General features: G+C 40.1%; 1 long non-coding RNA gene across 1 annotated transcript in view; it reads left to right on the top strand.

Annotated features, from left to right (window-relative positions):
* LOC139362888 (uncharacterized) overlaps positions 1–15,227 on the top strand; it is a 33,814-nt gene extending 18,587 nt beyond the window's left edge. Inside the window, exons 2-3 of the long non-coding RNA XR_011622437.1 lie at positions 2,243–2,588; positions 14,412–15,227. This is a non-coding gene — a long non-coding RNA (uncharacterized lncRNA). The remainder of the gene's footprint in view (positions 1–2,242; positions 2,589–14,411) is intronic.
* The last annotated feature ends 8,904 nt before the right edge of the window (positions 15,228–24,131 follow it).

The raw sequence follows: 24,131 nt of genomic DNA, 5'->3' as shown, positions 1-24,131 counted from the left end.
TTAATAAAAAGTATGTTTTCCCCAGAGGCAAAGGTTGGGAAGGTTTATTTGAAACACTTTATTGTTTTTTCAGCAAAATTCTCTGTATTTTGGTGAAGTAAGAGAGTAGTCCTTGAATGGAGGAGAGGACAAAAAGGCAACTCCCAAAATACATGATGTGCCGAACCCCAAAGTCCAGTGGAAGTCACATCAGGCACAAATTCCAGAGAGATTCTGAGTGAAATCTCTGCTAGAAAATTTAGCCATATGAGATGAAGGAGTTCCCCAAATTTAGAGGTATCTCCTAAGCCAAGAAACAAAATGATGGAGGGGGGCTGGGGCTCAATCCTTAAGGGTTTTTCAGTTTCAGAAGAACTGGGAAAGCACATAGGGACCCCCTCATCTAACAGGTGGGGAATATGAGATTCTGCTGCAACTTCAGGACAGAGATAAAACAGTGATAGTTGGTGGGCAAGGCTCCTTGGCATGGCGGGCTAAGATTAGCTCCCTAGTGGCTGGGAGTGAAGCCTAAGGCTCAAGACAGCCTGTGCTCAGTAGGCAGGAAGGCAACTCATCAGCCTGGGTTTGATAAAAGGAAGGTTTGGAGGTATTTCCCTCAATCTTGGGGAGTGACCCTCGCAGCAGAAAAATTGTGGCCAGAGTCTGGAGCCACTCCTTTTACTGGAACTTGAGGCAGTCAGACAGCAGGTCTGGCATGGCTTGGGGCAGTTGCTGGAGATTTTTCTGAGGTCCAGGGACAAAGAGTCACAGCCCGCCATAAAGATAATCTGGTCATAGCTGCCAATGTGGCTATAAGGCAGTGAGCCAGTCATGAGCTTTTAGAGCACAACCGCACTGGCATAGACGTCTGACTGGAAGCTGAAGGGGTTCAGGTTCTGCATAAAAATCACCTCAGCTGCGATCCATAAAACAGAACGTGAAGGCTGCTCCGAGGGCTGGGCCCTGCTTCATTGAGTCTTCACTGTGGTCAGACAGGAGTCACTCATCTTTACTGGGAACCCTTTGTGTCAAAAAATGTTATTAGACTTGAGATCTCCTTGGCTAATATTCCTGTCATGGAAGTAGTTCATGCCCTGGGCAGTCTGCTGGGCCATGTCAGTTAGCTAGACTATGTAATGTAGTATAATATCATATCATATCATATCATATCATATATAATGTAACAATGTAATATAATATGTTGTGATATATGTCAGACATAATTTACATAATGATGTCATAATACATTGTGATATCATAATATATGTACTATGATACCACAATGTATTATATATATCATAAGTAATACATTGTGATATCATATTATACCATAATATATATGGTATAATACATTGTGATATCATAATATAACATTTTGATTTTTTAATATATTTTATGAAATAACATACATTATAATATGACATCATATTGGACAAAATGTTATTATATTACTTTATATTACATATCATATTGTGATATTATAACATAAAATTTTGTCAGATAATCTTGTAGGAAAATTGATTTAAATTTTATAACAACATTGTCATATAAACTTAAAAGAACCTAAAAAAATTATCTGCTCTTGTGTAAATGACTGCTTTTTTGATAACTCTGTGAAGGCCAGCTATGGGTGTGAAAAGGGGTCTACTACTTTATGAGACATTGACTTCCAAATCATCACGGTTATTAACCAGTGCCCTTGCAAGATAAGAGAATATTTTACTCTAAGAAAGCATTTCCATAGATACCGTAATAGGAATTCTGCTCACTTTAGTTAATAAGTTACTATAACTTTTTTGGTTATTAATAGTTTATGTCATTATTAAAAAATAAACTTCTACAGATAACACATTGTACAGGTGTTTTGATTTGTCCTCTAACCTCAGGTCAAATTTAAAAATTTTTATTCACCAAATTTTATTTATTTTAGATAAAAGAGACCCTGTATCTACCATGTGCTGTAATATCTGTACTTTGTTAGAAAGACAAATTCTCAGACAAAACTCATACCTATTTTGAAATTCTCAGACCAAATTCAAGCCTATTTTTATCAAAATCTAGATTTTAGGTAACGTTTCTAGGTGTTTCCTTTCAATAAAAATCCAAACCAAAACAAATTAAAAATGGTTTGCATAGGTAATTCCCATGCATATCAATAATTTTTAAGTGGGGTACTTTCATTTTTAAGAGAGGGATTGTTTATATAGATGTATTGATGTGTCAATCCAGTACAGTTAAGATTTACCTTTTTTTTTTTTGACAGCATCTCAATCTGTCAGTCAAGGTGGAGTGTAGTGGTGCAATCACAGCTTACTGCAGCCTTGGCCTCCCAGACTTGAGCAATCCTCCGAAGTCAGCATCCCAAATAGCTGGGACTACAGAATAAAGTGTGCACCATCACGCCCAACTAATTTTTAAAAAATTTTTGTAGAGATGAGGTCTCACTATGTTGCGCTAGTGAGGTCTTGTTATGTTGCCTGGGCTAGTCTCAAACTCCTGAGCTCTGGCTTCCCAAAGGGGTGGAATTACAAATGCAAGCCACTATACCTGGCCAACATTGGACCTTTCAATGAGCTCACATCTTATTTTTTTAAAAATCTAATTAAAAGGTAAAGTCTGAGTAACAAATGGGTTTATAGTAATGATTATTAACTTGGATACTTCTATTCTTAAAAGAAAAATGTTTATATGTGCATACTGATGTTTTAAAAAGTACAGTTAAGATTGAATCTTTCTCTTTTGCTTTTGAGACAGAGCCTCACTCTGTCACCCAGGCTTGTGTGTAGCTGCCCAATCACATCTCACTGAAGCCTCAACCTCCCAGACTCAAGGGATCCTGCTATGTCAGCATCCCAAGTAGCTGGGAGTATAGGCATGCACCATCATGCCTCATTTTAAAAAAATATATTTTTAGTAAAGATGTGGTCTCACTATGTTGCCCAGGTTGCTCTCAAACTCCTAAGCTCAAGTGAGCCTCCTGTCTTGTCATTCCAAAATGATGGAATTACACAGGCTTAAGCCATTGTGCTCAGCCAAGATTTTACCTTCATTTAGCACACATGTTACCTTAGAAAAAAATAATAATAAAGAATGAAGTCTGGGTAGAAAATGGATTGGAGTATAGATAAAATAAATTTGGTACATTATTAGTGGTTTTTGAGCCTGGGTAACAGGCATATTATACTGTTTTCTTTATTTTGCGTATGTTTTAAATTTTCTGTAATGAAACATGTATACAAATACAAAGTTGATCTACAATGTTAGCTCTTAAGACCTTAGTGACTTTGGGGAGCAAAAAGAGAGAAAGTGGGATTGTTTGGGGCAAGATGGCTGAATAGGAACAGCTCTTGTCTGCAGCTCCCAGCGAGACCAATGCAGAAGGCAGTGATTTCTCTATTTCCAACTGAGGTACCCAGTTCATCTCATTGGGACTGGTTAGGCAGTGGGTGCAGTCCATGGAGGGCGAGTAGAAGTAGAGTGGGGCATCACCTGACTCAGGAAGTGCAAGGAGCCAGGGAACTCCCTCCCCCAGCCAAGGGAATCCATGAGGGACTGTGCTATCTAGCCCAGATACTATGGTTTTCCCATGGTTTTTGCAATCCACAGACCAGAAGATTCCCAAGTATGCCTATACCACCAGGGCTCTAGGTTTCAAGCACAAAACTGGGTAGCTGTTTGGGCACACACCAAGCTAGCCACAGGAATATTTTTAGTACCCCAGTGGCACCTGGAACCCCAGCAAGACAGAACAGTTTACTCCCCTAGAAAGGGGGCTGAAGCCAGGGAGCCAAGTGGTCTGATCAGCGGGTCTCACTCCCATGGAGCCCAGCAAGCTAAGAACCACTGGTTTGAAATTCTCACTGCCAGCACAGCAGTCTGAAGTCAACCTGGGATGATCGATCTTGGTGAGGGAAGGGGTGTCTGTTATTACCGAGGTTTGAGTAGTCAGTTTTCCTCTGATAGTGCTGAAGAGGCCAGGAAGTTTGGACTGGGAGGAACTCAACACAGCCAGCAAAGTGGCCGTGGCCAGACTGCCATTCTAGATTCCTCTTCACTGGCCAGGGCATCTCTGAAAGAAAGGCAGCAGCCCCAGTCAGGGGCTTATAAATAAAACTCCCATCTCCCTGGGACAGAGCACCTGGGGGAAGGGGTGGCTGTGGGAACAACCTCAGTGGAATTTAACATTTCTTCCTGCTGGCTCTGAAGAGAGCAGCAGATCCTGACAAGGAGGATTCTCCCAGCACAACGCCCAAGCTCTGCTAAAGGACAGACTGCCTCCTCAAGTTGGTCCCTGATCCCCATGCCTCCTGACTGGGAGAGACCTCTCAGGAAGGGTCAACAGACACGTCACACAGGAGAGCTCCAGCTGGCATCAGGCTGGTGCCCCTCTGGGATGAAGCTTCTAGAGGAAGGAGCAGGCAGCAATCTTTGCTGTTCTGCAGCCTCTGCTGGTGATACCCAGGCAAACAGGGTCTGGAGTGGACCTCCAGCAAACTCCAACAGACCTGCAGAAGAGGGGCCTGTTAGAGGAAAAACTAACAAACAGAAAGCAACAACATCAAAATCAACCAAAAGGACCCCTACCCAAAAACCCCATCCAAAGATCATCAGCCTCAAAGATCAAAGGTAGTTAAATCCACAAAATGAGGAAAAAACAGCACAAAAATACTGCAAATTCCTAAAACCAGGATGCCTCTTCTGCTCCAAATCATAGCACCTCCTCTCCAGCAAGGGCACAAAACTGAACGGAGAATGAGTTTGACAAATTAACAGATGTAGGCTTCAGAAGGTGGATAATAACAAAACTCTTCTGAGCTAAAAGACTATATTCTAACCCAATGCAAGGAAGCTAAGAACCTTGATAAAAGGTTATAGGAACTGCTAACTAGAATAACCAGTTTAGAGAAGAACATAAATGACCAGATGGAGCTGTAAAACACAGCAGGAGAACTTTGTGAAGCATACACAAGTATCAATAGCCAAGTTGATCGAGTGAAAGAAAGGATATCAGAGATTGAAGATTAACTTACTGAAATAAGGCAGGAAGAGAAGATTAAAGAAAAAAGAATGAAAAGGTATGAACAAAGCCTCCAGGAAATACGGGACTATGTGAAAGGACCAAACCTATGATTGATTGGTGTACCTGAAATTGATGGGGAGAATGGAACCCAGTTGGAAAACACCCTTCAGGATGTTATGCAGAAGAACTTCGCCAACCGAGCAAGACAGGCCAACATTTAAATTCAGGAAATATAGAGAACACCACTAAGATACTGCTCAAGAAGACCAACCCCAAGACACATAATCATCAGATTCTCTAAGGTTGAAACAAAGGAAAAACAGTTAAGGGCAGCCAGAGAGAAAGGTCAGATTATCTGCAAAGAGAAGCCCATCAGACCAACAGTGGATCTCTCTGCAGAAACCCTACAAGCTAGAAGAGAATGGGGACCAATATTCAACATTTTTAAAGAAAAGAATTTTCAACCCAGAATTTCATATCCAGCCAAGCTAAGCTTCATTAGTGAAGGAGAAATAAAATCCTTTCCAGACAAGCAAATGCTGAGGGATTTTTCACCTCCAGGGCTGCCTTACAAGAGTTCCTGAGGAAGCACTAAATATGGAAAGGAAAAACTGGTACCAACCACTGCAAAAACATACCAAAATATAAAGACCAATGTCCCTATGAGGAAACTGCATCAACTAATGTGTGAAATAACCAGCTAGCATCATGTTGACAGGATCAAATTCACACATAACAATATTCACCTTAAATATAAATGGACTACATTCCCCCAATTAAAAGACATGGACTGGCAAATTGGATAGAGTCAAGACCCATCAGTGTGCTGTATTCAGGAGACCCATTTCACATGCAAAGACACACATGGGCTCAAAATAAAGGGATGGAAGAATATTTACCAACCAAAAGGAAAGCAAAACAAAACAAAACAAAACAAAAAAACAAAAAACAAAACAAAACAAAAAAAACCAGGGGTTGCAATCCTAGTCTTTGATAAAACAGACTTGAAACCAACGATGATCAAAAAAGACAAAGAAGAGCATTACATAATGATAAAGTGATCAATGCAACAAGAAGAGCTAACTATCCTAAATATATATGCACCCAATACAGAAACACCCGGATTCATAAAACAAGTTATTACAGACCTACAAAGAGACTTAGACTCCCACACAATAATAGTAGGAAACTTTGACACCCCACTGTCAATATTAGATCAATGAGACAGAAAATTAACAATGATATTCAGGACTTGATCTCAGCTCTGGACCAAGCAGACCAAATAGACATCTATAGAACTCTACACCCCAAATCAACAGAATATACATTCTTCACAGCACCACACAGCACTTATTCTAAAATCGACCACATAATTGGAAGTAAAACCCTACTCAACAAATGAAAAAGAATGGAAATCATAACAAACAGTCTCTCAGACCACAGTGCAATCAAAATTAGAACTCAGCATTAAGAAATTCACTCAAAACTGCACAACTACATGGAAACTGAACAATCTGTTCCTGAATGACTGCTGGGTAAATAACAAAATTAAGGCAGAAATAAAGAAGTTCTTTGAAACCAAAGAGAACAAAGACACAATGTATCAGAATCTCTGGGACACAGCTAAAGCTGTGTTAAGAGGGAAATTTATAGTACTAAATGCTTACATCAGAAAGTGGGAAAGATCTAAAATCGACACCCTAACATCGCAATTAGAAGAACTAGAGAAGCAAGAGCAAACAAATTCAAAAGCTAGCAAAAGACAAGAAATAACTAAGATCAGAGCAGAACTGAAGGAGGCAGAGACACAAAAAAGCCTTAAAAATAAATGAATCCAGGAGCTGGTTTTTTGAAAAGATTAACAAAATAGATAGACTGCTAGCTAGCTAGACTAATAAAAAGGAAAAGAGAGAAGAATCAAATAGACACAATAAAAAGTGAATAAGGGGGTATCACCACTGATCCCACAGAAATACAAACTACCATCAGAGAATACTATAAATACCTTTATGCAAATAAACTAGAAAATCTAGAAGAAATGTGTAAATTCCTGGACACATACACCCTCCTGAGACTAAACCAGAAAGAAGTTGAATCTCTAAATAGACTAATAACAAGTTCTGAAATTGAGGGAGTAATTAATAGCCTACCAACCAAAAAAAGCCCAGGCAGCACCAAACTGATTCACAGTCGAATTCTACCAGAGGTACAAAGAGGAGCTGGTACCATTCCTTCTGAAGCTGTTGCAAACAACAGAGAAAGAAGACTCCTCCCTAACTCATTTTATAAGGCCAGCATCATCCTGATTCCAAAATCTGGCAGAGACACAACAAAAAAAGAAAATTTCAGGCCAATAACCCTGATGAACATTGATGTGAAATCCTCAATAAATTACTGCCAGACTGAATCCTGCAGTACATCAAAAGCTTATCCACTACAATCAAGTCGGCTTCATATTTGAGATGCAAGGCTGCTTCAACATAGGCAAATCAATAAATGTAATCCATCACATAAACAGAACCAATGACAAAAACCACCTGATTATCTCAATAAATGCAGAAAAGGCCTTCAATAAAATTCAATACCCCTTCATGCAAAAAAACTCTCAATAAACCAGGTATTGAGGGAACACACTTCAAAATAATGAGAGCTATTTATGACAAACCCATAGCCAATATGGGCAAAAGTTGGAAGCATTCCCTTTAAACTGGCACAAGACAGGGATGCCCTCTCTCACCACTCCTATTCAACTTGGTATTGGAAGTTCTGGCCGGGGCAATCAGGCAAGAGAAAGAAATAAAGCATATTCAAATAGGAAGAGAGGAAGTCAAATTGTCTGTTTGCAGACGACGTGATTGTATATTTAGAAAACCTTATTGTCTCAGCCCAAAAACTCCTTAAGCTGATAACCAACTTCAACAAAGTCTCAGGATACAAAATCAATGTGCAGAAATTACAAGCATTCCTATACACCAATAATAGACAAGCAGAGGACCAAATAATGAATGAAATCCCATTCACACTTGCTACAAAGAGAATAAAATACCTAGGAATACAACTTACAAGGGACATGAAGAACCTCTTCAAGGAGAACAAACCACTGCTTAAGGAAATAAGACAGGATACAAACAAATGGAAAAAATAAATTCCATGCTCATAGATAGGAAGAATCAATATTGTGAAAATGACCATACTTCCTGAAGTAATTTATAGATTCAATGCTATTCCCATCAAGCTACCACTGGCTTTCTTCACAGAATTAGAAAAAACTACTTTAAATTTCATATGGAACCAATAAAGAGCCCGTATAGCCAAGAAAATCCTAAGCAAAAAGAACAAAGCTGGAGGCATTGTGCTACCTGATATCAAACTATACTACAAGGCTACAGTAACCAGAACAGCATGATACTGGTACCAAAACAGATATGTAGACCAATGGAACAAAACAGAGGCCTCAGAAATACCACACATCTACAACCATCTGATCTTCTACAAGCCTGACAAAAACAAGCAACAGGGAAAGGATTCCCTATTTAATAAATAGTGCTGGGAAAACTGGCTAGCCATATGCAGAAAACAGAAACTGGACCCCTTCTTTACACCTTATATAAAAATTAACTCAAGATGGATTAAAGACTGAAATGTAAAACCTAAAGCCATAAAAACCCTTGAAGAAAACCTAGGCAATACCATTCAGGACATAGGCATGGGCAAAGACTTCATGCCTAAAACACCAAAAGCAATTGCAACAAAAGCCAAAGTTGACAAGTGGAATCTAATTAAACTAAAAAGCTTCTGCATAGCAAAAGAAACTATCATCAAAGTGAACAGGCAACCTACAGAATGGGAGAAAAATTTTGCAATCTATCCACCTGACAAAGGGCTAATACCAAGAATCTACAAGAAACTTAAACAAATGTACCAGAAAAAACTAAACAACCCCATCAAAAAGTGAGTGAAGGATATGAACAAATACCTCCCAAAAGAAGACATTTATGTGGCCAACAAACATATGAAAAAAAGCTCATTATCACTGGCCATTAGAGAAATGTGCAAACCAGCACCACAATGAGCTAACATCTCATGCCAGTTAGAATGGTGATCATTAAAAAGTCTGGAAACAATGGATGCTGGCTAGGATGAGGAGAAATAGGAATGTTTTTAGCTTTTACACTGATGGTGGGAGTGCAAATTAGTTCAACCATTGTGGAAGACAGTGTAGCAATTCCTCAAGGATCTAGAACCATTTGAACTAGCAATCCCATGACTGGGTATATACCCATAGGATTATAAATCATCCTACTATAAAGACATATGTACATGTATGTTTATTGCAGCACTGTTTACAATAGCAATAACTTGGAGCCAACCCAAATGCCCATCAATGATAGATTGGATATAGAAAATGTTGCATATATATACCATGGAATACTATGCAGCCATAAGAAGGAATGAGTTCCTGTCCTTTTCAGGGACATGGATGAAGCTGGGAACCATCATTCTCAGCAAACTAACACAGGAACAGAAAACCAAACACCACATGTTCTCACTCATAAGTGGAAGTTGAACGATGGAAACACATGGACACAGAGTGTGGAACATCACACACCAGGGCCTGTTGGGGAGTAGGGGAAGAGGGGAGGGAAAGCATTAGGACAAATACCTAATGCATGTGGGGCTTAAAAACCTAGATGATGGGTAGATAGGTGCAACAAACCACCATGGCACATGTATACCTGTGTAACTAACCTACATGTTCTGCACATGTATCCCAGAACTCAAAGTAAAATAAAATAAAATAAAAAAGTTGTAAAATGATGCCTACAACGGATACAGAATTATAAAATTTTTCAAAAATTACCTTTAAATCACAAAAGGATTTTGCTCACACAAAGATAATATAGATTTCTCAAGAAATACATTATAAAATTAAGTGTATTTTTATGACTTCTCACCTGAACAGGATAAAGCAACATTTGACACTAGCAAAGAAACAAGAAAAAAATTAAACAAATTTAAAAGCATGTCATTCTCACAGATGGGAATAATCAATATCATTAAAATGGCCATACTGCCCAAAGTAACTTACAGATTCAATGCTACTCCCATTAAAGCACCATTAACATTCTTCACAGAACTAGACAAAAACTATTTTAAAATACATGTGGAACTAAAGTAGATCCAAAATTGGGGAAGCAATCCTAAACAAAAAGAACAAAGCTGGAGCCATCATTATTGGGGAAACCAGGTCCCAATATTTCAACGTAGGTTCTTTTCTATTTTCCCTAATTGTCGGCCAGTCTGAGAAATAAAGAGAAAGAGTACAAAAGAGAAATTTTACAGCTGGGCCTCTGGAGGTGACATCACATGTTGGCAGTTTCTGTGATGCCCCTGAGCCGCAAAGCCAGCAAGTTTTTATTAGGGATTTCAAAAGGGGAGGGGTGTACAAATAAGGAGTGGGTCACAGAGATCACATGCTTCAAATGGCAATAAAAGATCGCAAGGGCAGAAGGGCAGAGCAAGGTCACAAGGCAAGGGCAAAACTAGAATTACTAATGAGGTTCCATGTCCTGCTGTGCATGCATTGTCATTGATAAACATCTTAACAGGAAACAGGGTTCAAGAGCAGAGAACTGGTCTGACTAGAATTCGCCAGACTGGAATTTCCTAATCCTAGCAAGCCTGAGGGCACTGAAGGAGACCAGGGCATATTCCATCCCTTATCTTCAACCACATAAGGCAGACACCCCCAGAGCGGCCATCCCTAGGCCTCCCCTGGGAATGCATTCCCTTCCCAGGGTTGTTCCTTATTGGGAAAAGAATTCAGTGATATTTCTCCTACTCACTTTCTGCAATAAGAAAAATATGACTCTGTTCTGCCTGGCCCCGCAGGCAGTCAGACCTTATGGTTATCTCCCTCATTCTCTGAATGTCGCTGTTATCCTGTTCTTTTTCAGGGTGCCCAGATTTCATATTGTTCAAACACACATATTTTACAAACAATTTGTGGAGTTAACACAATCATCACAGGGTCCTGAGGCGACATACATCCTCAGTTTACGAAGATGACAGGATTAAGAGATTAAAGTAAAGATAGGCATGGGAAATTATAAGAGTACTGATTGGGGAAGTGATAAATGTCCGTGAAATCTTCACAATTTATGTTCAAAGATTGCAGTAAAGGCAGGTTTGAGAAATTATTAAAGTATTAATTTGGGGAACTAATAAATGTCCATGAAATCTTCACAATTTGTGTTCTTCTGCCATGGCTTCAGCCAGTCCCTCCATCTGGGGTCCCTGACTTCCCACAACACATCATGGTACCCAACTTCAAAGTGTAATACAAAGCCACAATAACCAAAAGGGCATGTTACTAGTACAAGAACACATAGACCAAGGGAATAGAATAGAAAACCCAGAAATAAGACTGTACACCTACAACTATCTGATCTTCAGCAAACTGGATTAAAACATGCAATGAGGAAAAGATTACCTATTCAATAAATGGTGCTGGGATAACTGGCTAGCCATATGCAGAAGATTGAAACTGGAAACCTTCCTTATATGATATACAAAAATTAACTCAAGATGAATCGAAGACTTAAATATAAAACTCCCAAACTATAAAAACCCTGGAAGACAACCTAGGCAATATAATTCAGGAGCTAGCCACAGGCAAAAAAATTGTGACAAAGATGCCAAAAGCAATTGTAACAAAAGCAAAAAATAACAAATGGTATCAAATTAAACTAAAATGCTTCTGCACAGCAAAATAAACTATCAACAGAGTAAACAGATAATCTACAGAATGAGAGAAAATTTTTGCAAACTGTGCATCTGACAAAGTTCTAATATCCAACAGTTGTAAGTGGCTTAAACAAGTTTATAAGAAAAAGAAACCCTATTAAAAAGTGGGCAAAGGAGGTGAACAGACACTTCTGAAAAGAAGACATACATATGGCCAATAAACATGTGTAAAAAGCTCAACATCACTGATTATTAGAGAAATGCAAATCAAAACCACAATGATATACCATCTCACACCAGTCAGAATGGCTGCTGTTAGAAAGTCAAAAAATAATAGATGCTGGTGAGATTGCAGACAAAAAGAAATGCTTATACTCTGTTGGTGGTAAAAATTAGTTCAACCAGGTGGAAGAGAGTGTGGTGATTCCTCAAAGACCTAAAAACAAAACTACCATTCAACTCAGCAATCTCATTACTGAGTATATACCCAAAGGAATATAAACATTGCATTGTAAAGACACATGCAAACACGTGTTACTGCAGCACTATTCAGCAAAGACGTGGAATCAGTCTAAATGCCCGTAAATGATGGACTGGATAAAGAAAATCTGGTAGATATACACCACAGAATACTATGCAGCCATAAAAAAGAATGAGATCATGTCCTTTGTAGGGACATGAATGGAGTTGGAGGCCATTATCCTTAATAAACTAATGCAGGAACAGAAAACCAAATACAGCATGTTCTCACTTATAAGTGGGAGCTACATTATGAGAACACATAGACACACAGAGGAGAACAAAACACACTGGCGCCTATCAGAGGGTAGCAGTTGGAAGGAGGAAGAGGATCAGGAGAAATAATGAATGAGTACTAGGCTTAATACTTGGGTGATGAAATAATCAGCACAACAAATCGCCATGACACATTTACCTATGTAACATACCTGCACATATACCTCTGAACTCTGTACTTAAAAGTTAAATATATATATATATACACACACATATACATACACACATACACACAAGACAAGACATGAACAAAATTGGGGCCTGTAGTCCCCAACTGGACACCTAACTTTTTTCTGGTGTGTGAAAGTTGTATTAGTCCTTGAGGCACAGATGACTTTTCTCCTGGCCTCCTTGCTTGCTGGCCCCACATGTTCAGGAACTAAGATCTGGGCTGGTCCTGTGTCTCTAAGAAGCCAGGCACCTCACTACGAGAATGAGGAGGAGTGGGGTTTGAGGAATGTCAGAGGAGAAGGTGAACTAAGGAAGAAAAAACAGGACAACCAGGCACCTGGGGCCACTGGTGGCAGTGTGGGCAGGAATGGCTGTTGCCTGGGCAAGGTGATCCAGGGTGCCAGGAGTCACTGCTATTCCCAACCACCACCTAAGAGCACCAAGGCAAATCTGAAGTCATTCCTAAACTGGGTGCTCAAGAAACTGAAGAAGCAGCAGCTTCAGCTTGGAGTGGCATGAGGGTAAGTACATTGCCTGGCACCTGATGCCCACAGCTTTGTCTGCAGCCTGGGCCAGGGTGCCCACCAAAACACATTGGTGCAGCTGCCCTTGTACTTCTCTTGCCTTCTTCTGTTGTGCAAAATGTTCAGGTGGCTGCATCTCAGGCAGAGGGGTCAGAGATGTCTATAAGAAGCCCTGCTTGTGTTGCTGGCATGGAGGAGAGAGAAAGGTGGCCAGCTGGTTTGGGTTTTAGAGGGTAAAAACCTATAAGACCCTGTCTCTTCAGGGCTCTTTCATTGAAGTCTTACCTGGTCTCCACTCACCTGAGCCTCTGAAAACAGAAGAAATTGGCTCTTTTAGATTTTCCCAGCCATAGTGGTCAGGACCCTTGTGTGTGTGGCTCTCTGGGAGCCAGTCTACTTCAGGAGTATCCAGTCCAGGTGTAGTCAGGGCCTCCCAGCAGAGTTGCTGAGATGTCTGGGCAGATCTTTTTATTGCAACTGGCCTATCTGACCTTTAGTGTTGCAGGCCATGTCTGTTGCTTTCAGAAGCCCCCTGCAAGCCTCAGTGTTGCTGGGCCCAGGCCCTTCTCTCTTTATTTGTGTCCCATCTTACCCCTCAACACATGATCCAGAGCACTGACTCTGCCCTTCTTTCCCTTTCCCAGGACAGGCCCCACGCCCACTCCACTCTATCAGGGCATGTCTGGATCATATGTCTGTCTCTTTGTTGTTAAAAAAGGGAAAATGATTTCATTGGCTTTTTCTTTTAAATTCATAGAACTGATTTATTATTAAAATGTTCATTTTATGGGTAGATATACATGGAAATTTGTACAAAAATGCTAATGATGTGAGATTAACATTCTTACACTTTGTTTGATGATTATGGAGTTGCTATTTCACCTTTCCCTATTTTTATGTTTATGTGTTCAATGAAAAAATCTTTCAGTGAAGACTCCTCAGTATGATACACAAAATGTTGTGCAATCAATCATTGATAGATGCACAGTGAAGCGACTTCTAGTTCCCATTTGGAGCTAGAATTAAAAACTCCTGATGGTAAACTCGCATGATGAGGAGTTACAGGATGCCATCATTTTTTACACATCTATCTGTCTTCACAGTTGTTGTTTGAACTTGCCAAGGGAAAAAGTGGGAATATGTTTTCCTAAGACCTACTCTTCTCCATTTTATAGGTTTCTAGTTTGCGCTTTGTTCAGATTGCCCAGAAGCTGATGATCGCAGAGAAGAGGTCATATTGTCATGAGAAAGCTTTCCTGCAGATTCAGTAAAGGTGTTTACCACCAGGACCCGTGGTGCCTCCAGATGCAGGATGGGTCTCAAAACCCATCACTGAGGCCAGGAAGTAAGGACAAAAGTTGAGAGGCTGCCCACAGGAAAGAGAAAAATGCTCCCTTTGGGTTTCCAAGTAGTTACTGCTTATTCTTGCATCCGTCTTGCTCCTGACCACGATGTGTTCCTTGTTCATTCTCCTTGGTGTCCCACTGATTGTGCATCTAGGAAAAAGAAGACTGGATGGGGGATGGTGCAAAGAACAACTGCATCCTTCCAGAGCTGATGCCCTGATGAGCTCTGAAGCACACAGCAGAGCCTGAAATCTCTGGGCTTCTCTACATGCATCTGGAAAACATTTAAATTAACTTATTAAATTTTTCTCTACAAAAACTCTGGGTCAATTCAAACCCCAACATATCAGTACAGCTGGCCTGCCTTCCTAAATCAGCCAAGGCATGGACTGACTAGCTTCACTATCTCCCTTTGACTGCAGGCTGCATGTTCTATCTCATTTTTCTTAGAGTTGCAGAACTTGGAGGCTTTTGGCTTTAGTTGGGCTGGTCAGGTTCATCTCCCTTACTTTGATTCTAGTGTGGCACCACATCTACCCCTGAGAGCTGTAAAAACCTAAGAAATGATGCTCCTATTATTATCAACCTATTGTAGGAAGCCTCACCCTGCCAGATGTGCTGTCTCATCCTTCCTTCTTTCTGCTGCCTGTGCTTCTTCATTTATTTTATTTTATGTTTCTGAGGTGGAGTCTCACTCTGTCACCCAGGCTGGAGTGCATTGGTGCTATCTTGGCTCACTGCAACCTCTGCCTCCCGGGTTTAAGTGATTCTCCTGCCTCAGCCTCCCAAGCAGCTGGGACTATAGGCACAAGATTATCAATTTTGCTTTGTGATTAATCATTGGCTTCTCATGTTGATAACTCCTTTGAATCTTTTCTTGACTTATTTGTGTTCCTGCAAAGTCGTGATATTTTTTTAGCTCTATTTGGCATTGCAGGGATGCACACGCATTCACATTGCACACATAACAACGTGATTACTTTACTTTATTAATATGTGAAAATATTAGTAGCTGCACATGGCTAAAATGAATGTTTCTGTCTTTAACAGTAAGTTAGTACGGTAGAATTTGTTATGCAGTATTTGGTGATTTGGTTCCAGTCTCAATGCTTCCTTCTTGGCATGTCATTGAATATCTAAATTAACCTCAGTACGAATTTCCTTTGAAATTTAGTAATTATTCAACTTTGTCTTACACTTGTCTGTGGCTAGATATTGTTTATGGGTTATACTCCCAAACATGAGATCTAAATGATAAATTATGACATATACAAACAAATAAGTTCTCAGAATTTATTATTATTTTTTATTATACTTGAAGTTCTAGGGTACATGTGCACAACATGCAGGCTTGATACATAGGTATATATGTGCTGTGTTGGTGTCCTGCACCCATCAACTCATCATTTAGGTATTTCTCCTAATGCTATCCTTCCCCCAGCCCCCTCCCCGTGACAGGCCCTGGTGTGTGATGTTCCCCACCCCGTGTCCAGGTGATCTTATTGTTCAATTCCCATCTATGAGTGAGAACATGCGGTGTTTGGTTTTCTGTCCTTGCGATAGTTTGCTGAGTATGATGGTTTCTAGCTTCATCCATGTCCCTGCAAAAGACATGAACACATTCTTTTTTATGGATGCATAATATTCCATGGTGTATGTGTGCCACATTTTCTTAATCCAGTCTATTGAGTTCTCAGAATTTAGAGTAAGAAGAAATTGGATGTTACATACATTTATAATATTAAAATTGTATTAAAAATGTTTAAATCAATTAAATGGTAAAATAAGAAACCAAAATAATATTGAAAGAGGAAAAAACTTTATTTATTTATTTATTTATTTATTTATTTATTTATTTATTTATTTATTTTTGAGATAGTGTCTCCCTCTGTCATCAAGGCTGGAGTGCAGTGTCTGCAAACTCAGCTCACTACAACCTCTGCAATCTGGGTTCAAGCAATTCTCCTGCCTCAGCCTCCTGAGTAGCTGGGACTACAGGCACGTGCCACCATGCCTGACTAATTTTTGTATTTTTAGTAGAGACGGGATTTCACCATGTTGGCCAGGCTGGTCTCAAACTCCTGACCTCAGGTTATTTGCCCGCCTCAGCCTCCCAAAGTGCTGGGATTACAGGCGTGAATCATAGCACCTGGCTGAAGAAGAAACTTTAAAGTTGAAGAGTATACGTGGAAAGAGCCAAATGTAAATTGAATAAAAGAAAAATAAAATCTTTAAATTGAATATACATTGTAGGGGTTAACTATTAACTTATAATAAGCCAATGAGAGAAATAGTTAACTGGGAGATTAAGCAGAGCAAATCTATGGTAATAAAGACAAACTGATAAAAAATGCAAATATATTTACAGATCTATAAAGACTAAAATTAGAAGGAATAAAATATACTTAATTGCTTTACTAAAATATACTTAAAAAATAAAACATAGCTTTAGTAAAAAAAAATTTTTTTTGGAAAACTAAAAGACAGAAACAAATTCTTGAATGCAGAAATGCATAGTTTTCAACAAAAAAGCAAATTAAGGTAATAATTCCTGCAGAAATAATAGTCAAACTGTATAATATTAAAGGGACAGGGTGTCACCATGTTGGTCAGGCTGGTCTCGAACTCCTGACCTTGTGATTCACCTGCCTTGGCCTCCCAAAGTGCTGGGATTACAGGCGTGAGCCACCACGCCCAGCCAGGATCACTAATATTTTAAGCAAAGTCAAAAAGATTACTTCAGTCTTATATTAGTTCACTCCATGCAGTTATGTCCTGTTCTGCTTGATATTCATGCACATTTCAGCGTCTCCATGAGAGTCCTGACAGTTTTTTCTTTATTCTAATACCAAGATTTCCAAAGTTATCAGAAACCTGCATTTAAGAACACCTGTCAACGTCCTATAGCTGATTATAAATTACCTTTCAAAGAGGATTGAAACAAGACAACAATTGTCTGTGGATGACAGAGAAGTCTTAGAACAGCCACTATTAAAGCCACAATTGACAGGGAGATTTTCGTTACTTCTGTTGCATACAGGAATTTTACATAACAATTATTACTATTAATAACATACACTAAGTCATATCGGAATTACAGGGTTTTCCATTATTTTGAAACACATACAAAATAACATTTTTCTACGAGTACAGCCCAAGGAAAACAAAACACCATTTCATATTTGACAATGCCTTCTTTTTTGTTTTTGAGATAGTTTCGCTCTTGTTGCCCAGACTGGAGTGCAATGCTGCAATCTCGGCTTGCTCACTGCAGCCTCCGCCTCCTGGGTTCAAGCGATCCTCCTGCCTCAGCCTCCTGAGTAGCTGGGATTACAGGTGCCTGCCACCACACCTGGCTATTTTTGTGTGTGTGTGTTTTTAGTAGAGACAGGTTTTCACCATGTTGGCCAGGCTGGTCTTTTACTCCTGACCTCAGGTGATCCACCCTCCTCAGACTCCCATAGTGCTGGGATTTCTGGTGTGAGCCACTGTGCCCAGCCTGACAATGCTTTCTGAGAATTCTTCCTGTATGATTTTTATACCAAATAAGCCAAATGTCGTTTTTGTCCTTTAAGAGATCTACTGTCTAAAAGATATTTAGGTAAGAAAAATACATAATTTATAATTTGATTTTTAAAAGTTTGTCAAATATCAAATCTCAGGTTATCATAAGTTCACTCATTAACCAAAATGATAACTCAAAATTTTAAGGCCGGGCATAGTGGCTCACGCCTGTAATCCCAGCACTTTGGGAGGCCAAGGCGGGTCAATCACAAGGTCAGGAGTTCAAGACTACCCTGGCCAAGATGGTGAAACCCTGTCTCTACTAAAAATACAAAATTAGCTGGATATGGTGGCACGTGCCTGTAATCCCAGCTACTCAGGAGGCTGAGGCAGAAAATTGCTTAAACCCAGGATGTGGAGGTTGCAGTGAGCCAAGATCACACCACTGCACTCCAGCCTTGGTGACAGAGTAGGACTCCATCTTAAAAAAAAAAAAAAAAAAAAAAAAATTTAAACTGGCAAAAACCTTTACTCATTAATAGAGGGAAGACTTCACTTCCCAAATAATCTTTTTTTTCCTTTCCCTTTGCTCCAGTTTATTCAAAAAAGCAGATAAAAATATTTCATTTTTAAAATGTTACATGAAAATCTTGTTCACAGTTTGCTAAATCTCACCCTTGTGTTAATGCACTATTGATGTCAAACCTAATTCTTAATAAAATCTTATAGGCAAATCTATCTAGTCTTAATCACTTTGATCATAAGGTAAGATTCCTGTAATCCTTTGATAACACTTTATAATTTTTGTGAAAAAGCAGATTAATGCTCTAAGGAAAACCAGCTGTTCTTTTATTCCAGTGTTCAATTTATAAAAAAAACTGAATACCCCTTTAACTTTAGCCAATTTGTTAACACGTAGAATTTCTTTTACAAGATTTAATTTTTGACAAACCTTTCACAACTTGGTTAAACCTTCAGCTCTATAATTTAGGCCAAAAGTAATCCACATTCCCATGACTTCTTGTAATCTTTTACCAAAAACACATTTTACTTTTTTTACATACCTAGCATGTAAAACTGTTTTTATTTCCCAAAGATTACTAAAGTCATGTAAACTGAAACACGACTTTAGTAAAACACACCACGGTTTCTATTTTTCTGATAATTATTTGATTTAAGCTCTTATTATTTTTAAACCAATTATTCAAAGCTCTTTCTTATTGCACACACACCACTTATAAATACACAGATGGAAGAAGAAGATCAAGTACCTTTAAGATTTTTCCTTTGTCAGTTTTTTAATTGGATTACCACCCTGGCTTCAGGGTGGATGCCTCGGAGAAACAGGGCCAGGAAAACAAAAACCAAGCAGTTTCTACAGACTAGTAAGTAAGCACAGCTGGAGGGCAAAACAGATCCCTTCAAATTAAGACTATTTTTATACTAGAACCTGAATCCCAAAAAGAGAAAATTAGCCCATCTCCCATTGGCATCTTATCTCTCAGTTAGGGGGAGGGGACATTTTCATACCTTCTAGGGAGCCAAGAGCACACTTCTCTGATTCAAATTTGCAAAAAGCCAAGTATCCCCCCATAGCTGCTATTAGCCATCACTCAATGTATATTTCCTACCTAGTTATTACATTTCTAAGTTCTCTCATAATGTGAAGTAATTTCTGATATTACAGAAAGTAAAAACCATCAGACAATGCAATGCAAAATGGAACAGAGCCTTAGACTTTGAGAGGGATCTATCCACTTCCAGTTCCTGGGGTTTCATGAGGAAAACAGACGTTTTCCCCAAAATGCCTATTGTGGCACCTCCTCTGTTTTTTCCAAGGAGTTCCAGTTGTTAGAGCTTGAATATCTGCATTTAATTAAGCTAATTTTGGGGCCAGGCATGGTGGTTCACGCCTGTAATTCCAGCACTTTGGGAGGCCGAGGCAGGCAGATCATTTGAGATCAGGAGTTCAAGATCAGCCTGGCCAACATGGTGAAACCCCATCTCTACCAAAAATACAAAAATTAGCAGGGTGTGGCCACGGGCGCCTGTAATCCCAGCTACTCCGGAGGCTGAGGCAGGATCATTGCTTGATCCCAGGACGCGGAGGTTGCAGTAAGCCATGATTGCTCTACTGTACTCCAGCCTGAGTGACAGAGCAAGACTCTATCTAGAAAAATAAATAAATAAATAAACAAACAAACAAACATAAGCTGAATTTTAACCATGATGCACTTTTTTAAAAAAAATTGTTTATTTATTTATTTATCTTGAGATGAAGTTTTGCTCTTATCGCCCAGGCTGGAGTGCAATGGCATGATCTCGGCTCACTGCAACCTCCACCTCTTGGGTTCAAGCAATTCTCCCGTCTCAGCCAACAGTAGCTAGGATTAAAGGTATGCGCCACCATGCCTGGCTAATTTTGTATTTTGAGTAGAGACAAGATTTTTCCATATTGGTCAGGCTGGTCTCAAACTTTCAACCTCAGGTGAACTGCCCACTTTGGCCTCCCAAAGGGCTGGCATTACAGGTGTGAGTCACTGTGCCTGGCAAAAAATTTATTTCATTCTCTTATTACTTGACTTAAGCCATGCCAAAGTGTCAATATTTCTGACTTTTGAAGTTTACTAACAGAACCTCCCAGGTGAAACCAATAAGCTTTTTTTTTTTTTTTTTTTTTTTTTTTTTTGAGACAGAGTCTCCCTCTGCCACCCAGCCTGGAGTGCAGTGGCCAAACTTGGCTCACTACAACTTCTGCCTCCTGAAATCAATGAGCTTTAACTAAGGTTATGGACCTAACCATAAGTGTAGAAAGTATTTTCAAAAAGGTGGCAAGCAGTTTTTACAAAATCTGGAATCTTTAAAAGTAGCTCAAGATGATTCACAGAGGGGAAGAGAATCAACAAATGCTCACACAGATATCAAATCACAAAGGACTCATTTCCTAAGCCAGAAATTGAAGCCTGAACTCGGGCTGCCACTGTGAGACAGCTAAGCCCAGCTACTGAGCTACAGCACTGAGCAGGCTCCATTGGAGTCTCCCAGAAGAAGCCTCCAGCAGCCAATTTTGAGCTTGCAAAGGTTTTTAACTGCTCAAGATCATTTTTAGGGTTAACTAGAACACAAATTTAAAAACTTCTGTATGCTGGATGGTAGAAACCAAGAGAACATATTGCCACATGGCTACAAGGTCAAGCTCCCAAGAACATAAAACAAGAGGGAAACTTCATCCATTTTGTTGTTGTTTTTTTCAAGGCCTTCCTTTTTGTTTCTTTGTATCTTTGAGAGGGAGTCTTGCTCTGTCTCCCAGGCTGGAGTGCAGTGGTGGGATCTTGGCTCACTGCAACCTCTGCCTCCCAGGTTCAAGCAGTTCTCCCTGCCTCAGCCTCCTGAGTAGCTGGGACTACAGGTGCCTACCACCACCCTGGCTAATTTTTGTATTTTTAGTAGAAATGAGATTTCACTATGTTGGTCAGGCTGGTCTTGAACTCCTGACCTCAGGTGATCCGCGTGCCTCGGCCTCCCAAAGTGCTGGAATTACAGGCATGAGCCACCTTGCCAGGCCTGTTTCAGGAACTTCTGACCAGAAGTTTCATCATGTGGTCTCTGGGAAAGATGGTGGCCCAGAGTAACAGAAAAGACAGGAAAGGGAAATACACATATATGTGTGTGTGTGTGTATACATATATATGAAGGCAAACAGATCCCTCTCCAAATTAAGACTACTATTTTATACTAGAACCTGGATCCCAAAAAGAGAAAATTAGCCTATCTCCCATTGGCATATTACCTCTCTCTCTCTAGAGAGAGAGAGAGAGAGAGAGAGAGATAGACAAGCATTGCCTATGACAGGGTGGGAAAGGCATTATAATACATTATAATTAGGGTGCCACGATCCATGATGACAATCAGAGGTCACTTTCATTCCCATCTTGGTTTTGGTGGATTTTTGTGGCTTCTTTACTGCAAACTGTTTTACCAGCAAGGTCTTTGTGAACTGTATCATGAGCCAACCTCCTATTTGTCCTGTGACTTAGAATGCCTGACCTCCTGGAAATGCAGTCCTGTAGGTCTCAGCCCCATTTTACCCAGCACCTATTCCAGATGCAGTCGCTCTGGTTCAAACGCCTCTGACATGGCCACAGGGTGCTGGAATGTGGCTGGTCTGAACTGCAATGTGCTAGAAAGGTAAAATACAAGGTTACATTCAAAGATTTAGCTTCAAAATATATATGCTTTATTAACCATTGAATACTAATCACATATTAACATAATAATATTTGGACATATTGGGCTGATTAAATTGTTACAATGAATTCTACCAGTTATTCCATCTGTTTCCTTCTTTTTGATCTCTCTCTAGAGAGAGAGGCAAGCATTGCCTATGATAGGGTGGGAAAGGTGAGGAGCTCAGAAAAGTCATAGAAAGACCCACGCATTGCACTGAATCGAAAGTTCAGGTGGCCGCTTGTTGGTTATGAAAGAATCTTTTTCGGCAGTCCCATCAGCTCTCAAGTTTCCCACATGTTCCATGATCCTGTACTCACCTGATTCTGTCAGCCACAGTCATCCATGAAACATGCAAGGTAGATTAATCCAAAAACAGGGATGGGCGCGGTGGCTCATGCCTGTAATCCCAGCACTTTGGGAGGCTGAGGTGGGCGGATCACGAGGTCAGGAGTTTGAGACCAGCCTGACCAACATGGGGAAACCCTGTCTCTACTAAAAATACAAAAATTAGCTGGGCGTCGTGGCGTTTGCCTGTAATCCCAGCTATCTGTGAGGCTGAACAGGAGAATTGCTTGATTCTGGGAGGTGGAGGTTGCAGTGAGCCGAGATCTCACCACTGGACTCCGGCCTGGGCAACAAGAATGAGACTCCATCTCAAAACAAACAAACACAAAGGCAACAGTGGTTAACATTCCATAATGCCAAATCTAATCTTAGCTGAGAGGGACTTTACTGAGAGGGGCCTCTAACCCCCTAAATCTTAGGAAAGACTCTAACCTTTTGAAGTTGCACCTCAAACACAAGTTTTGTCAAGTGTTCTTGCCTTTTATTAAAGGGGACCTTTTGTCTTATCTGCCTTAGGAGACACTCTAACTCCCCTAAATTGGGCTACTAACCCAATCTCATTCTTTACCCGGATATGCCAGCACTTACAAAAAGTTAGCCAATTGGTGATTCAGTCTATTTCCATTGAGTTGGGGGTTTCCTTAGTATCATCCCTTTGTGATTCATTGAAAGGAAGCTTCCAGAAATGGTCCCAATCCAGAACCGATGAGTAGGTTCTTGGATCTCATACAAAAAAGAATTTAGGGCCGGGGGTGGTAGCTCATACCTGTAACCCCAGCACTTTGGGAGACAGAGGCAGGCGGATCACCTGAGGTCAGGAGTTCAAGACCAGCCTGGCTCCCATCTCTACTAAAAACACAAAAATTGGCTGGACATGGTGGTGTGCACCTGTAATCCTAGCTACTCCAGAGGCTGAGGCAGGAGAATCTCTTGAACCCAGGAGGTGGAGGTTGCAGTGAGCCGAGATGGCACCACTACACTCCACCCTGGGGAACAGAGCTAGACTCTTCCTCAAAGAAAGAAGAAGAAGAAGAAGAAGAAGAAGAAGAAGAAGAAGAAGAAGAAGAAGAAGAAGAGAGAGAAAGAAAGGAAGGAAGAGAGAAAGAGTTTTGGGCGAGTCTGCCGTGCAAAGCAAAAGCAAATGTATTAGGAAAATAACGGAATAAAAGAATAGCTACACCGTAGGCAAAGCAGCAGTGTAGGCTGCTCAACTAAAAATACTTACAGTTATTTCTGGATTATATGCTTAAAAAGGGGTGGATTTTTCATGAGTTTTACAAGAAAGGGGTGGGCAATTCCTAAAACTGAATGTTTCTCTTTTTTTCAGACCATGTAAGGTAACTTTCTGATGTTGCCATGGCATTCGTTAACTGTCATGGTGCTGGTGGGAATGTCTTTAGCATGCTAATACATTATAATTAGGGTGTAACGATCCATGATGACAATCAGAGGTCACTTTCATTCCCATCT

The sequence above is a fragment of the Macaca nemestrina genome, chromosome 4 (genome assembly GCF_043159975.1).
Source record: "Macaca nemestrina isolate mMacNem1 chromosome 4, mMacNem.hap1, whole genome shotgun sequence".
Lineage (NCBI taxonomy): Eukaryota > Metazoa > Chordata > Mammalia > Primates > Cercopithecidae > Macaca > Macaca nemestrina.
This window is presented reverse-complemented; position numbering and strand designations above follow the sequence as displayed.